We start from the raw sequence: 14,146 nt of genomic DNA, 5'->3' as shown, positions 1-14,146 counted from the left end.
ATGGAGTTGATGACTCCATTTCAAGAAATTGTACCATACTGAGCAAGCCATCAATGTTGATGGAGGAAGAAGAAGCCATGATGAAGCAAAGAGAAATTCCAATCTTATTTCTATATTTCTTAATCTTTTAAGCTACAGCACTTTATACAGCTGTCTAACTAATTCACATACACTACTGACAACTCACGTGCCTTGCACACCTACCTCACCCCTGAATTAGACCAACACCTCAATGTCGGTTAAAACAACACCACTTGCAAAAACTCGCTACACGTGCGGGGCGTGTTGAGAGTATTTGTCCCACATTGAAAAGTTAAGGGACCAAGCCTGGGTTTATAAGGAGTTGGGCTACTCCCCCCATTGCCAATTGGTTATGGGGTGGAACCTCAACTTCCTTCATGATAATATATACAAAACCCCAACTGGATAAGCATTGCGAACTTCAAGGACATGTCGCGCGTATCTATATCAACTTTTCAATAGAAATTCAATGCATTATTTTTTCGTTTAGAAAACTAGTGGTAGATAAGGTGATTACAATAAATTTGATTATGAAATAACTTCTTCTGCTCAAGTCGGATCGGAAGGCCAACTTGTGCATAATTTGTTGCTGGTCTGATCTGAACCGGTAGCTCCTCCAGTATCAATTAATGGATGCCAGGAAAGCCCATAAAGCATCCTCTTCATCCTCACCATCCACCTCCTCATCAAAACGTTGGGAGTACCAAGTGTTCTTGAGCTTCAGAGGTGAAGACACACGCAAGGGCTTTACAGGCCACCTCCACGCCGCATTATCTAATGCCGGAATCCGCTCCTTTCTTGACGACGAAGAGCTAAAAAGAGCGGAATTTATAAAAACCCAACTGGAGCAGGCAATCGACAGTTCCATGATCTCCATAATTGTCTTCTCCCAGCGTTATGCCGATTCCAGTTGGTGTCTTGACGAGCTGGTGAAGATCATGGAGTGTAGAGAACGATTGGGGCAACAGGTTATTCCATTGTTCTATAATGTTGAGGCTTCAGATGTCCGGAAACAGACTGGTAGTTTTGCAGAAGCTTTTGAGAAACATGAAGCGGGCAAACATGAGAAAGAAAAGGTACAGCGATGGAGGAATGCTCTCCGTCAAGCAGCAGATTTGTGTGGGGAAGATCTTAAAAATGCTGACAATGGGTAATTACTAATTTCTTGTTCCTTGGATTATCATCTCCTTACTTTACAACCATATGTTTTCTGTCCTTTTTGTTTTTGTTTTTGTTTTTCCAACTATGTTTTCTTTTTTACTTTGTTTGTTTGGTTTGGTTTAACGAAGCATTCTTTCTTACTTGATAATGTAAGATCCATTTAACATTTAATGTTAAATCCCAATATTAATTGTTAATTATATCTTAGTATAAAAAAAGAAAATAATTTGCTCATTCTAAATGATTAAGTTAGGGATTCAATTTAACCTTGTAGTTTGTTCCACATCGAATGATTCGTAGTTCTGCTTCTTTGTTTAATTGCCAGGCATGAAGCAAAGTTTATCAACAAAATTCTTGGGGTGGTTAATAAGTTTATCAACAAATCCCAATTAGACATCAAACACCCTGTTGGAATTACTTCTCGGGTGAAGGCTTTGAGTAATCACTTGCATATTGAAAATTCAGGTTCTAAGGATGATGTTCGCATGATCGGTATTTGGGGGATGGGCGGCATTGGGAAAACAACGCTTGCCAAAGCCATTTATAACGAATTTGAAGGTAGCTTTGAAGGTAGGAGTTTCCTTGCAAACGTGAGGGAAGTAATTGCAAACCAACCCATTAATGGTCTGGTTCGTTTGCAAAAACAACTTCTAAATGATATCTTGAAAAGCGAGGGCGTAAAGGTTGACTCCTTTCTTAAAGGAATCGAGATGATAAGAAAAAGACTTCCCTGTAAAAGAGCACTTGTCATAATTGACGATGCAGATGATCTAAAGCAACTAGAAGCAATAGCTGGAGCTCGTGATTGGTTTGGTCGTGGAAGTAGAATTGTTATAACAACAAGAAATAAACATTTGCTAGAGCAAGTTAGAGTGGATAGCACATATATGGCTCAAGAAATGGATGAGGAAGAAGCTCTAGAGTTCTTTAGTTGGCATGCCTTCAAAAGACGTTATCCTGATCAAGAATATCTTGACCTCTCAAAACGTGTAATTCGTTACTGTCAAGGCTTGCCACTAGCACTTGAAGTTGTAGGGTCTTTTCTGATTACAAGGCGCCCGGCGGAGTGGAAAAGCCATTTGGAGAAATTGCAAACAAGTCCTGCTGGAGGTATTCAAAAAATACTCAGAATAAGCTTTGACAGTCTACTTGATGATGAAATGAGAAAGATATTCCTTGATATATCTTGTTTCTTTATTGGAGAGGACAAGGACCGTGTAACAAAAATATTAGATGGATGTGGCTTTTTTGCAACGATAGGAATCAGTGTCCTCATTGAACGGTGCCTTGTAACTGTTAGTGAGTACAACAGGCTGGGGATGCATGATTTGCTTCGAGACATGGGAAGAGATATTGTTTATGAAAATGCCCATGGCCGCCCAGAAAAATTTAGTAGATTGTGGAAACGTGAATACGTAACAGATGTTTTGAGCGATGAATCTGTAAGTACTTTCCCAATGCATCATGCAAGAGAAGCATATGTATCCCGTGTCCATAATAAATTTTTTTTTGTTTTTTTTGTTTAGTACAAGTGCTAAATCAAAGTAAAAGAGGGAGTTCTCACACATCCACACTACCAAGGTGCCATATGAATATGAACCTGAGACTTTAGTCTACAAGTTTAAATCATTTTTCACTTCACTAGACCCCGTTGAACAAAGCTCAATTAGGCATAACCAACAAAAAATATGTGCTTTGATTGCAAACACAAACTATACGGCGTAACATGGTCCAATACTATTAATTATACCTTTTGGTTAATACGTACACGGAATTTCATGTCAGTAAATCATTTTTCTAATTCGGTATCTTTTTTTAACAGGGAACTGAAGAAATTGAAGGAGTTGCTCTAGATTTGCCTCTTTATCGAGATCTGGATTCGAGTAGATTCAGTGCACAAGCATTTACCAACATGAAAAAACTGAGGTTACTCCACCTCAGCGGAGTAGAGCTCACCGGAGAGTACAAAGATTTTCCCAAAAAGTTAATATGGTTGTGCTGGCATTATTTTCCTTTAGAGTCCATACCAGATGACTTTCCTGTGCAACCAAAACTAGTTGCTTTAGACCTGAAGTATAGCAAACTCAAAATAGTTTGGAAGGATTGCAAGGTATAATAATCTCAACCTAGTTGTTGTTGGTTCTTTCCTTCTGGTTCTATACATATATTATACTTCACCTTCTCTTCATTTTGGTTTAATTTCTGTATCAGAGACCTTCCTTTTGGATTTTAATTTCCATTCTAATTTTGTTTTTGTGTAACAGTTGCATCGGCATTTGAAAATCCTTAATCTCAGCCATTCCCCTTGGCTAACAAAATCACCAGACTTTTCAAAACTCCCAAATCTCGAGGAATTGATATTGGAAAGCTGTGTGAGTTTGTCGGAGGTTCACTCATCCATCGGGGATCTTGGAAGACTTTCTTTGGTAAATCTTAAAGGCTGCGAAATGCTAAGGGATCTCCCACTGAATTTCTATAAATCCAAGTCTATTGAAACTCTTCTACTTAATCATTGTTCATATTTTGAGAAGTTGGCTGAGGGCTTAGGGGACATGGTATCATTGACAACTCTGGAAGCGAATAAGACAGCCATAAGACAAATACCATCTTCCATATTAAAATTGAAGAAACTGAAAGTTGTATCTTTATGTGATGTGCGAGGGTCGCCATCAACAAATCTTTCGCCTCCTTTGTTTCCAAGTTATTTAAGACAATTAGCTCTTGCAAACTGTAGTTTAACTGATGATGCATTCCCCAAGGATATCGGTGGCCTAATTTCCTTAGAAAGATTAGATCTTGCAAGCAATGACTTTTGTCGCCTACCAAGCCTCAGTCGTCTTTCACAGCTTCAAGATTTGTCTTTAAAGAAGTGCATAAATCTTCGTGCAATCCCAGATTTACCAACAAATTTGAAAGTCTTACGAGCAGATGGCTGCGTTGCATTGGAAAAAATGCCAGATTTTTCAGAAATGTCAAATATAAGAGAATTGTATCTACGTGATTCGGGCAAACTCACTGAAATTCCAGGCCTGGATAAGTCATTAAACTCCATGACAAGGATTCATATGGGAAAGTGCACTAATCTCACTGCCGATTTTAGGAAGAACATCCTCCAGGTCAGTCCTTCTCTATCTCTCTCTCATACATCTTTCTCTTTCTATCTGTTGGTAGTTTTTATTGAAAGGTTGATTTGGAATGGAAAACTTTTCAAAGACGAACAAGGTAGTTTTTATTCTATTGATTGAGGTAGGAAAGGTTCAAGGCTTTAATACTTGAGTTTGATGATTGCATTAATTGGACAGCTGTAGTTTTCCAGCTTACATTTGTGTATAGGCATCAAGCCTATATATAGGAGACTTAACCGACAGTAGCTTAGTCGGTGAGATTAATGACAGGACCCGCCTGAATTTCAAACCGGGCGGACCTCAGATTGTTGCCGACATCATACCGATGCCGGGCCCACTTACTAAAACCCAAGACATTCTACCAAAATTTTGGCAGGTCTCCCCTGTAAAATGCTCAAACCAACAATAAACAACCTGCAATAATTTACATCAATATACAACCCAACTGCCAGCATGCTTTTAACATACTACAATCCAACACAAAATGGCCTCCGGCCTCAAGTAGTAGCCTAACATGGGCAATAACAGAGCGTCTACAGAATTTATTTACAACAAACAGGGGAGTAGAAAGAATTTATACAGACCCTATTAACAGACGACAAGTTCGGAGCTCGTGACTTGCTCGAATGCCTTCAGGAGCAACTACTGTCTGGGGGGCGCAAAACAGAAAGATGTGAGTGGACAGAAATAAAGTTTCACTTTAAAACAACATAGTAACCCCACCATGTAAAAATAATGCTCTAGCATGCAGTTTCACAATTCAGAAACCAAAACTCAAACACAAAAATCCCAAAGTCCAAAACATCTCCACAACTCAGGCTCACAACTCATTCCCAAAATATATGCAACTCTCAACACCCGTAAATACCCATATATAAATATACATATAGCTAGGACTCTAGTATAGTATATATATATACTCCACTCCAAACTAATGTACCGGGGAGACAATCCAACCGGGGGATTGTTGGTGGTACGCAGGATTTTCGAACCAGAACCGCGTCCTGGATGAGTAGTCCAACCGGGACGGAACTCCATAGCTCACACGCCGGCACTGCCAACGACACGTGTAGCTCACAAATCTCATATCAAGTCCTACGCGCGCAGACAGTATCATCACCCCACCGGCACTGCCAACGACGTGTGTGATGATACTCAAGCAATATACATACTCTCCCCATACGCCGCACGCCAACGACACGTATGGAAAGTGTCTCACACACCGCATCGCTAACGCCATGTGTGAGACCCGTAATCTCATGGCCTTCCCACCCCACCGGCACTGCCAACGACGTGTGTGGGAAGCCTAGTAACTAGGGAATGGTACTCACCTACCATACTCATATCTCACCACCATCCATCAAACTCCTATCTTTCCACAATCTCACACAACAACCTCTCATACTCTATACATAGACAATATAGATAGCCATCCCAAAATCCATATCAACATAATCATCGTACTCAAATATATATGTTCGTATTCAAAATATATATATCCAAGATATATAAACATATTCAAATCATCGACCAAAGACTTATTACATCAAGTCACCATTATTTAAAGTATATGCACAAAACTTTCATAAATAAAAACCATGCATATGCTTAAAACAAAGTCCACTCACAAGTAATCCCAAGCTGCCCGACCAGTGAGGGTCCCTGCTGCGAGTGATCAACCGAAGTACCTATTCCAAGATACAAATCCTTGATTAACAGTACGTACTTCCAAAACGGAAATTCACGAAAGGAAAATACTTAAATCCCCAAGTTCCCGGTGCGCTCACGTCCAAAGGAACATCCTAAGGTCCTTACATGATTGAATTCGCTTCCCAATCGCACGGTGATCGCGATTTCCCTAAACTTCACATTATTGAATCGGAACATCCGGGGCTCCAATTCACGATCCGCGAATTCCTACAGGTTTCTAAGAGTACCTAAATCAACATACTTCAATTTGGAAACGATCCAACGGTCAGAACTTATCGAACCCGGATAACGCACAATATGCGAAATCCGTTCGATAGTCAAACGATATCCAAATTGAGATCCGCGAAATCCTACGCACTCGTGGCAGCCTACGGATCTCAACAGGACGAAAAACAACTTCACCCACCTTGCCCACGCCGCCACACGCGCCGGCGCGCGGGTGTGTAGAGAGATTTCGGCGACGGAAAATCTCCAAACCAACGCTCACCCTTCCAATCCTAGATACTACTCGAAGAATGGAGCAACTTTTTCAACTACGGCAACATCCAATTCGGACGGCAAGTGGCCGGAATTTCAAATTGAAATCCGGCCAAAACCTAGATTTCCAATTCGGTTCCAAAACTCAAAATCGATCCAAACCTAAACAACAGTCAGCTAGAATACGTAAAAAGGAGAAGAAACCTCACCGTTCACCGGGATTAGACGGCGGAGACGACGGCGCAACGCCGTGAAAATTCCGACTTGAACCTCGATAACACGGCCGGATTTCGCGTTTCGGTCGGGATAACCGTGGGTTGTGTTCGGGCTTCAAGGTGAGTCGAACGGGACCGGTGCCGGCTTCTTCGGAATCGTGAGATTCGAAGAGAGAGAAAGAGAGAATCGGGAGAGAGAAACGGAGAGAGAGAGAGTGTACGCGGGAGGAGAGAGAGAGAGAGTGAGGTGAAAATAGTAAAAATCTGATTTTTACTAAACCCTTCGGAAAATTTACGGTTCTGCCACCGAACAAGTTTTGATCGCCAAAGCTTCGTTAAATCTCCGATTCAGGCCTACCGCCTGTCTACGGTTTCGTCTCAGTACCACCTACGCAACCACACCACTCACGGTCCCAAAATCTTCCCGGATAAGAAAGTGACCAAAATCACCCTTAACCCAGGAATAATTTAATATTTTCCCTTAATTAAATTAAATAGGAAAATAAACGGGGTCGGGGTGTTACATTAGCTCTTTGAATATTTTATATTATAGCACACTTTGATCTCTCAGATTTTTTGTATTCACCGACTTTGTTAAGTCGGTTTGCACATTCATTAAAATTCTAGACTTTTCTATATCATTCAAGACTTTTGTATACTATTTAAGGTACAGGTGTGTATTACTTTTTAATATTGTCTCATACAACGCATATGTACACATGCATGCATAAGAATGTATTTCTTATAGAAATTTGGCTCTACATGGTATAGGGATGGACTTCTTGCGGATATGGTGGCATTTGTCTCAGTGGAAATTATATTCCTGATTGGTTCGACTATGTCCCTGACGATGATATTGTGTATTTCATGTGCCTCAAAGTGTTGGTCGTATTTTGAAAGGGTTAACTTTGTCCTTCGTTTACTCTTCAGCCATATACGACAATGTTTGCATTAGCATTAAAAACATGACCAAGGGTACTGAGCTTGACGCCATGATATTACACAACGATTTTTCAACGCCAACTGAGTATCTTTGGCAGGGACAGTTATCAAATGACGAGCTCAAATTGCAAGACGGTGACGAAGTCTTGATTGAAATAATAAAAAAATATAATTCGTTGATGGTGAAGAAAACAGGTGTTAGTCTGGTATGGGACAAATTTATGAACGAAAATCTGATTGATTACCATCTTTGTCGATATGAACGACGCCCATCTCAAAATCTGATCAATGATGATGACACCATTCGTGTCGAAAATGATAATCGCATAACATATTTACCAGACTTTTCAAAATTCCCAAATCTCGAGAAGTTGATATTGAAAGGTTGTAAGCGCTTGTATAAGGTTCACTCATCCATCGGGGATCTTGGAAGACTTTCTTTGGTAAATCTTGAAGGCTGCCGAAAGCTAATCGATCTCCCGCTGACTTTCTATAAATCCAAGTCTATTGAAACTCTTATACTGAATGGTTGTTCAAGTTTTGAAAAGTTGGCTGATGGCTTAGGGGACATGGCATCATTGACAATTTTGGAAGCAGATGACACGTGCATCAGTCAAATTCCATCTTCCATAGTAAAATTGAAGAAGTTGAGAATTTTATCTCTATCTGGTGAGAATTTTGAAATTCCATCTTTTACCCCTTTCGTTACATGCCTTAAACTCTTTAATAGAGTTATTATGTCTTGCAGGCTGCAGAGACCTTCGTGCAATCCCAGATTTACCAACCAATTTGTATGTTCTGAAAGCAAATGGCTGCCCAAAATTGGAAACGATTTCAGATTTTTCAAAAATGTCGAATATGAGAGAATTGTATCTCTGTGATTCGTTCAAACTCACTGAGGTTCCAGGCTTGGATAAGTCATTAAACTCCATGACAAGGATTCATATGGAAGGCTGCACCAATCTCACTGCCGATTTTAGGAACAGCATCCTACAGGTCTCTCTCTCTCTCTCTCTCTCTCTCTCTCTCTCTCTCTCACACACACACACACACACACACACACACACAAACACAACGCACATGTACACATGCATGCATAAGAATGTATTTCTTATAGAAATTTGGCTCTACATGGTATAGGGATGGACTTCTTGCGGATATGGTGGCATTTTTCTCAGTGGAAATGATATTCCTGATTGGTTCGACTATGTCCATGACGATGATATTGTGTATTTCACTGTGCCTCAAAGTGATGGTCGTAATTTGAAAGGGTTAACTTTGTCCTTCGGTTTCTCTTCAGCCATATACGGGATCATACCCGATTGTCGTATTAGCATTAAAAACATGACCAAGGGTACTGAGCTTGACGCCGGGATCATACCCGATTGTCGAACTACGGGTTATTATCTTTGGCAGGGACAGATATCAAATGACGAGCTCAAATTGCAAGACGGTGATAAAGTCTGGATTGAAATAATAGTGAACAAATGGGTGAAGGTGAAGAAAACAGGCGTTAGTCCGGTATGGGACAAATTTATGAACGAAAATATGATTGATTACCATCGTTGTGCGTATGAACGACGCCCATCTCAAAATCTGGTCAATGATGATGACATCATTCATGTCGAATATGATTATGACATAACAAAATCACCGGACTATTCAAAATTCCCAAATCTCGAGAAGTTGATATTGAAAGATTGTCCGCACTTGTATAAGGTTCACTCAGCCATCGGGGATCTTGGAAGACTTTCTTTGGTAAATCTTAAAGGCTGTAGAATGCTAGAGGATCTCCCACTGAATTTCTATAAATCCAAGTCTATTGAAACTCTTATATTGAATGGTTGTTATAGTTTTAAAAAGTTGGCTGAGGGCTTAGGGGACATGGTATCATTGACAATTTTGGAAGCAGATGACACAGAAATAAGAGAAATTCCATCTTCCATAGTAAAATTGAAGAAGTTGAGAATTTTATCTCTATCTGGTGAGAATTTTGAAATTCCATCTTTTACCCATTTCGTTACATGGCTTAAACTCTTTAATAGAGTTATTATGTCTTGCAGGCTGCTGGCGGTTAATCTGGGAATGCCATCCCTAAGGATCTATGTAGCCTAATTTCCTTAGAAGATCTGCTTCTTGAAGAAAATAATTTTCGTAGCCTACCAAGTCTCGCTGGTCTTTCAAATCTCAAGGTCCTGTGTTTAAATACATGCAGAGAACTTCTTGCAATCCCAGATTTACCAACCAATTTATATGTTCTGAAAGCAAATGGCTGCCCAAAATTGGAAACGATTTCAGATTTTTCAAAAATGTCGAATATGAGAGAATTGTATCTCTGTGATTCGTTCAAACTCACTGAGGTTCCAGGCTTGGATAAGTCATTAAACTCCATGATAAGGATTCATATGGAAGGCTGCACCAATCTGACTGCCGATTTTAGAAACAGAATCCTGGTCTCTCTCTCTCTCTCTCACACACACACACACAAACACAAAGGCACAGCTGCAGATGCGGCCCATATATATAATGATATACCCATGCATGTATAAGAATGTCTTGCTTCTGGTGTGCAGAGATGGACTTCTTGCGGATTTGGTGGAATTTATTTGAATGGAATTTATGATATTCCTGAGTGGTTCAAAATCGTCAATGATGTGGACAATTTCGTCTTCTTTAAAGTTCCTCAAAGAATCATGGGTCGTGATTTAAAAGGGTTGACTATATGCTTCGTTTACTCTTCAGACAAACATTATCCGGGATTTGAAGATTCTCAAAGTCTTATTGGCATTGAAGTTAGAAATCTTACCAAACAAACTGCTTTGCACACCAAGATAGCAATTGCCTCCTCAAAACCTTGGAGTAGACCTAAAGACCATTATCTTTGGCAGGGACAATTGTCAAACGATGTGCTCCATTTGGAAGGCGGTGACCACGTATCGATTCTTGTAAGGCCTGATGATATTGATTTTGTGAGAGTGAAGAAGACAGGGGTTCATCTAGAATGGGACAAAGTCATGAAGGAAAATATGGATAATTCGGATCCTCATTTGTATGATTTGGAAACAAGTCGGGATTTTTCAGGGGGAGTTGATGATGCATTTGTTCCCAATCAAACTAGTGTTATACATGAACAATTAGCAGTGGAACCATATCCATATCTGGATTTTTTTGGGGGAACTGATGATGAGGCAGGACGGAGCCATGACACACGGCCGGATGAGGGAGCAGGACGGAGCCATGACACATTTGTTCGGACTAATCAATCGAGTGTTGTGGATGGACAATTAGCAATGGAGTTGATGACTCCATTTCAAGAAATTGTACCATACTGAGCAAGCCATCAATGTTGATGGAGGAAGAAGAAGCCATGATGAAGCAGAGAGAAATTCCAATCTTATTTCTATATTTCTTAATCTTTTAAGCTACAGCACTTTATACAGCTGTCTAACTAATTCACATACACTACTGACAACTCACGTGCCTTGCACACCTACCTCACCCCTGAATTAGACCAACACCTCAATGTCGGTTAAAACAACACCACTTGCAAAAACTCCAGTGTGGAGACATCTCCATCCCCTTTTTTGGGCTGTGGAGAAGAGGAAGGAGCCGAGTGGAAGGTTTGGTAAGATGACCCAAGTCTATTACAACGTTACAAATTTTAGTAGGAAATCTACTTCAATGATTTGGTGATGAGATGACTCAAATGAGAGAGCCACGCAGAGACCACCACCTGTCCCAAAGCCCCACATGTCACATTCTGGTGCACTCTTCACTTCTGTTGGTAGTAGACACGTGTCAGTAAAGCAGCAACATACACTTCACACCTCCTTCTCATATGAAACATCACAAACCACTCGTGCACAAAATTAGAGGTATATATGAGATAGCTCTTTACAAGGCTGAATAATACATGAGCTTCACATTTAAGCCCAACCGTAGATCCCAAAATATAGAAAAATTCTATGCAATCCAAATTCTATAAAACAGCCCAGTTGTAACTTGTACTATTCAATGGACTTACCAATACAAACAACCCTTGAAAAATTGTACAATTTAAAAAACAGCCACTGCAATAATATTACTAGATACCCAAACACAATTTTTCAAACCTGCCCAGCCCATTTTGTTACAAAAATACCCATTACAAAACTGACAAAAAAACATGATATCTTATGCTTTTGGCCCTTGATTAGAACCTCCTTTGTCTTGATATCCATCTTTCATACAACTGCATCATATATAGTCCTTTGACACACTGCATTATTTATATCTATATCAACTTTTTAATAGAAATTTAATGCATTATTTTTTCGTTTAGAAAACTATTGGTAGATAATGTGATTACAATAATTTTGTAATCTTTTTCACACTATATGTCTCCATTTTTCTTTAACTTGTAATATTAAATTTTAAATCCATACAGCTACAATATGATGTTAAGGATAAACAGAACATTTTAATAATTAGAACATTTTATAATTTTTTTTATCAAGTAGAAACTTCATTAGATAAACTTCAAGGGTACAATCAAAGACATCAATAAGACATTTAAAATACCAATTTCAAGAGGGCAACAAACTAACATGCTAAAAGTAAAACTAACGAGAACAAAAGCCGCACTAAAACTACTAACCCACATCACCATAATTAGCTATAAGCCCAAACAAAGCACATATACCCAACATAACCAAAACTCTAAAACAACCCATGAGCCTAAACGAACCCTACCACTACTACCTGAAGAAGTGTTGTGGCAGCCACACCCACTACCGCATCCGTACAGATGTGGGGAAAATATGATTTCCAGTGATCTATCTGCGCATAAGAGCGAACAAATAAATGAAAATAACAACTTTACCAAAGAACAATTAGGTGATTTACAGCAACCTCCGTTAAAGACGATGTATAAACAAATTTAGAGAACATAAGCAGCGTTAGGATTTGATTGAGAACATAGACTAAAGGGGTGATGGGGAACTTCAATCTAATCATGGCTTAAAAGAAACCACCAAAATGAGCTTTTTATCCAAAACGCCCTAGTGGAATTTTTCACTAACCTAAAAGGAAAAGACGAGAAGAGATGAGGGGGAGGAGGGGCAGTAATGCTTCTTCCTCCTCCCCCCTCTATGAAATTTTCCTTTAAGACTCACAGAGGGAAAGAGCAGCTATGATTTTGAAGTAGAATGATACCTCGTGAACATTTTATAATTTAAGTCCTCATTCAATGGTCATTCCAAAAAATCGTCATCGAAAACTATTTAATAATCTAAAATGTGCAAAAAGAATATATAAACTAACTTGCACATATCTATTCCAACATTCAGATCTTTGGGATTTATCTGGTGAAAGACAAGCAAAATCCAACTCTTGACGACGTGTTGGGACCAGGGAGTAACACGGTAGCTGCTGGCAATTGCATGTACGGGAGCTCTTGCACGGTACAAACAATCAACTCTCTCTCCTTTATGTTCTGAAAATTTTATCCAAATTTTATATGAGCATTATTTGTCTTACTCTTCCCTCACGTTCTAATAAGATAGTTTGTTTGGAACTGCAGCTGGTGATTAGTACTGGACATGGAGTGAACGGCTTCACTCTTGATCCGGCTCTTGGGGAGTTTATATTAACTCACTCCAATATTAAGGTACATACATACGTATTAGGTACGGTCTCAACTTGTACACAAATTTCTAGTGTTATTTTTATTATACATATTTCTTGAGCTCCTCTGCTGTGATATGAGGTGAAGGGTGCACCCTTTTGTTATGAGCTGAAGGTGCATATACGTACAGGATTCCGAGCCTCTACTTTTAGAGTCTGCATTTCCTTGCATTACACTCAACCTCGGAATCCTCCATATATGACGACGAATTGAAAGCCATGCTTTACTCTGCAGATTCCACAGAAGGGAAAAATCTACTCTGTAAACGAAGGAAACGCTCAAACCTGGGATGACCAAACTGCCAAGTATGTTCTGGTTATTTTCCTATTGAGAATTTTACATTGCAAGTAAGTGAAATAACCAAATAAAAAGTACCATAATTGATACTTTTATCTTGCAGATATGTGGGAAAATGCAAGTTCCCAAAAGATGGTTCATCTCCAAAGTCTCTTAGATACTTTGGAAGGTATAATTCAGTAATGAATGTTTTGTTTGCACACCATTTTCTCTCTGTTCCTGCCTTTTGCTCCGGTACTGCAATGCATCTATTATCTACTTTTACCCTACTAATTGGGGCAATAAACTTACCTGCAATAGGGGCGTATACCTCTGTGTAACGTGAGGAGAGGCATACACAGGCGTGTCACTATTGGTACTTTAAAGCCTAACATAAATTCTTATAAAGCTATGAAATTCGCTTGAAGTCAATTTTGGAACAAACAAGTTGTTCCTGTGAAACAAAAATATATATATATTAAAAAAGAAATCCCTCAGTCTCTTTTGATGACTATTTGGAATTGTTCCCAATTTTCATTTGGTGCAGCTTCTAA

The 14,146-nt window shown here is 39.4% G+C and overlaps 1 pseudogene across 1 annotated transcript; it reads left to right on the top strand.

Annotated features, from left to right (window-relative positions):
- The first annotated feature begins 536 nt into the window (after positions 1-536).
- On the top strand, positions 537-14,146 carry LOC148919411 (disease resistance protein RPP4-like; annotated as a pseudogene). Its single transcript, XR_016124432.1, has 13 exons — positions 537-1,171; positions 1,508-2,624; positions 3,005-3,292; positions 3,447-4,298; positions 7,481-8,320; positions 8,400-8,647; positions 8,792-10,104; positions 10,225-10,971; positions 12,979-13,092; positions 13,212-13,298; positions 13,551-13,621; positions 13,717-13,782; positions 14,140-14,146. The product of XR_016124432.1 is annotated as a disease resistance protein RPP4-like (transcript).

This window comes from Prunus mume, linkage group LG2, assembly GCF_029339155.1.
Source record: "Prunus mume cultivar Tortuosa linkage group LG2, ASM2933915v1, whole genome shotgun sequence".
Classification (NCBI taxonomy): domain Eukaryota; kingdom Viridiplantae; phylum Streptophyta; class Magnoliopsida; order Rosales; family Rosaceae; genus Prunus; species Prunus mume.
Note: the sequence above shows the minus strand (reverse complement) of the source record. Positions and strands in the feature narration are given on the sequence as shown.